Below are 4035 nucleotides of genomic sequence, written 5' to 3'. Positions count from 1 at the left end.
CTTATGCCTTCCTCCTTGTTGCCGTTTGGTGGTTATTCCAAATTCCAAGTGCATCCAGGTCTCCACCTGATCTCTCCAATGGAGTGGAGGTCTTCCTCTTCCTCTGCTTAACCCGCCGAGTATTGCGACGAATACTTTCGAAGCTGGTTTATTTTCATCCATTCGGACGACATGACGTAGCCAGCTTAGCTATTGTCTCTCAATTCGCTGAACTATGTCAATGTCGACGTATATCTCGTACAGCTCATCGTTTCATCGACTGCGGACCTTTCTCTCGAAAACTCGTATCGCCGACTCATCAGATATTGCCATTATCCACCTCTATCTCTGCATCATATAGCACGGGGATTATTAGTGACTTGGAAAGAGTTATTCTGCGTTGAATTTCGGGACTGGCACTGTTGTTGGTGTTAATTTTAGTTCCAAGATAGACGAAATTGTCTACGGTTTCGAAGTTTGGACTGTCAACAGTGACGTGGGAGAAAAGTCACGAATGTAAAGGGTGATTTTTTAAGAGCTTGATAACTTTTTTTAAAAAAAAAACGCATAAAATTTGCAAAATCTCATCGGTTCTTTATTTGAAACGTTAGATTGGTTCATGACATTTACTTTTTGAAGATAATTTCATTTAAATGTTGACCGCGGCTGCGTCTTAGGTGGTCCATTCGGAAAGTCCAATTTTGGGCAACTTTTTCGAGCATTTCGGCCGGAATAGCCCGAATTTCTTCGGAAATGTTGTCTTCCAAAGCTGGAATAGTTGCTGGCTTATTTCTGTAGACTTTAGACTTGACGTAGCCCCACAAAAAATAGTCTAAAGGCGTTAAATCGCATGATCTTGGTGGCCAACTTACGGGTCCATTTCTTGAGATGAATTGTTGTCCGAAGTTTTCCCTCAAAATGGCCATAGAATCGCGAGCTGTGTGGCATGTAGCGCCATCTTGTTGAAACCACATGTCAACCAAGTTCAGTTCTTCCATTTTTGGCAACAAAAAGTTTGTTAGCATCGAACGATAGCGATCGCCATTCACCGTAACGTTGCGTCCAACAGCATCTTTGAAAAAATACGGTCCAATGATTCCACCAGCGTACAAACCACACCAAACAGTGCATTTTTCGGGATGCATGGGCAGTTCTTGAACGGCTTCTGGTTGCTCTTCACCCCAAATGCGGCAATTTTGCTTATTTACGTAGCCATTCAACCAGAAATGAGCCTCATCGCTGAACAAAATTTGTCGATAAAAAACATTTCGAACCGAACACTGATTTTGGTAATAAAATTCAATGATTTGCAAGCGTTGCTCGTTAGTAAGTCTATTCATGATGAAATGTCAAAGCATACTGAGCATCTTTCTCTTTGACACCATGTCTGAAATCCCACGTGATCTGTCAAATACTAATGCATGAAAATCCTAACCTCAAAAAAATCACCCGTTACTTATCTACTTATTTATATGTAATAAAGTAGTTTCGCTTCAATTTAAAAAGAGAAATCAGTAATTTTTTTCTGACGAAGATTTTGAAATTTCTTTTTGAAAAGCTTTTCTTCCAAAGTTTCAATTTCTTCGGCGTCAATATTGTTGTAATCTACAAACTTCTTAATAAGGCTAAGAGCACTTAAAGTTTCAGCAAAGGAAGGCGGGTCAGTTACGGCATCAACTGCAGATTCTTCTGATGATTCAACATCAGCCTCATTTAATACATCTTTTACTATTTCCTCATCAGTAAGAACACCAAAGCAATCAATGTCACTGTCGCACGCAACGTATTAATCAGAGTTATGTATTTCAATAGGGACATCTACTATTTCCTCGATAGGGTCGAACGAAATATCTTCTACTTGAAATCCGGCCTACAAAACGAAATTCAAGAATTTTAAATTAAATATGTACATACCTGCAATATTTTGCTTTTCATAGTTCAAACATAATTATTAAGAGCTAAACTTACTTTTTGAAAGCAATTTCTTATGGTATCGCTTTTAACAAGCCACCACGCCCGTTTAATAAAATTAAGGGCATCAAGTATTGAAATCGATGTTATAAATTGTTTAATTGACAAGCCGTTCTCTATGGCAAGTATTTGTTTTCGAACCATTATTTGTCTGAAATAAACTTTAAAGCAGTGTATTATCCCTTGGTCGAGAGGCTGCAACAGTCATGTCGTGTTTGGTGGCAAAAATGTAATCTTTACATTCTCAACATTCAAACCATCAACTTTATGGCAGGCTGCGTTGTCAACTATTAATAACACCTTTCACTTTTGCTTTCCCATTTCATTGTCAAATTCCTTCATTATCATTGACCACAAAGATCCAGTCATCCAAGCTTTGTTCTGGGAATAGTACGGCAGCGGCACAACTTTTCCCTTAAAACACTTCGGGTTTTTCGACTTTCCAATTGCAAAAACTTTTTTGAAGGTTCCATCTGAATTACATAAAAATAACAGAGTCAGGCGGGCCTTTTGTGCCTTTCCGCTTGGAAGAGCCTTGTAAAAAAGACCACTTTCATCCGCATTAAATATATCGCCTGGCCCCTAGTCCTTTATTAAGGTATTTAAAACTTCATTGCGGTAGTTTTCCGCCGCCGTAGTATCAGCATCTGCTACCTCGCCTTGAATTTTTTTAAATTTAATATTTTCACGTCGCTGCCAACGCCACATCCAACCAGCAGTTGGCCTCAAAGTCGCAGCCCATTTTAAGTGCGAATTCCTTTGCTTTTTGTGCAATTTGAGCTCCACAAATTGTCGCATTCAATGATCGCATCTGGTTGAATCATTTTGATAAAGCTTCCTCTACTTTATCGCATGTACCAAGCCCAATCGTTTGCGTTTTAAATTAGTTTTCGAGGCAGCCGCCTCAATTTCTTCGCGCTTCCTCCATATTCGATGGATGGTTGAAATATCCACCTTGAATTTTTTTGCCACACCAGGGGAGAGACAGGTGAAAATAAAATGGTGCATCCTGGTGACATTGATCCTGACTCTCCTGGTGGTCTGAAAAAAAAATCAAAAGAAATTCTTAATCAGTAAGGATGCTGTTATAGTCCCTACCTCAGGCAACATGAAAAAAAAATGCTTTTGAAAAATGGCCACTGCTTGAAAATAAAAATAATTTTTTACGCTTTTTTTTTGAAATTCCTGATTTTTTTTTAAATATTAAAAAGAAAGGATTATATAAAGATAAAGCATAAAGGATTATAATAAAGAAGGTTCACACAAAATTTCAAGTATCGGTTGTATAGAACTTGAGATAATGCCAGTACCGTGTGGAAAAAAGTAGTTTCGAGAAAAACGCGTTTAAAAAGTGAGTCTACCTACCTACCGGGCTAGGTACTGCGTCACTAAAGTAACTGTAGCTCTTAAAATAATTTTAATTTTTAAAAGTCCTTTGGAGGATATGTTCTTAAGAGTCTAAACTTTAAATATATGAAAAAAATCGAATTTTTTTAAATTCTAGAGTAGAATACACCCTTAATGCAAAATGTATAAAGACCCATAACTATGTAGTGGATATAGAACTTTAATTTGGCACAGGGGATTGCAGTAGCTGTGGACAAAAAAGTTTTAAAAAGTGGGTGTGGCCTCGTTATCTGGTAAGTTTAATGTATATAATTCCTAAACCGCAAAAACTAAAACAACCATATATCATAAGCTACGCTACAGTGGCTTAAAAGTAATATTCCTGGTTTCAGGTTTTTCTGAATGGATGATTGACCGCCTGGAAGTCCATATTTGAATCCATTGGACTATAGTTTGTGATCAGAGCTGGAGAACATAGTCTGTCGAATACCTCACAAAAATTTTAAGAGCCTCAAAAAATCTTTTCTTCGAACAGGCACGTCCAGTAGATACTGTGCGCACTGTTATTGATCAATAGCTGAATTATTTGAGAGCTTCTGTGACCAGTTCGAAAAAGTTTTATATATCACTCATTAACTTTTTTAAAAAATATATTATATAACGTAAATATCGTATTATATTGAACTTTGAGGATGCAAATTTTGTATAAAATTTGACTTTTTTGCAAAAGTATACTTT

At 37.2% G+C, this 4035-nt stretch overlaps 1 pseudogene; it reads right to left on the bottom strand.

The window, feature by feature from the left end:
- Window positions 1-1440: 1440 nt before the first annotated feature.
- LOC125777069 (tigger transposable element-derived protein 6-like) lies at window positions 1441-2438 on the bottom strand (annotated as a pseudogene).
- Between the last annotated feature and the right edge of the window lie 1597 nt (window positions 2439-4035).

The sequence above is a fragment of the Bactrocera dorsalis genome, chromosome 3 (assembly GCF_023373825.1).
Source record: "Bactrocera dorsalis isolate Fly_Bdor chromosome 3, ASM2337382v1, whole genome shotgun sequence".
In the NCBI taxonomy this organism is placed as follows: domain Eukaryota; kingdom Metazoa; phylum Arthropoda; class Insecta; order Diptera; family Tephritidae; genus Bactrocera; species Bactrocera dorsalis.
Note: the sequence above shows the minus strand (reverse complement) of the source record. Positions and strands in the feature narration are given on the sequence as shown.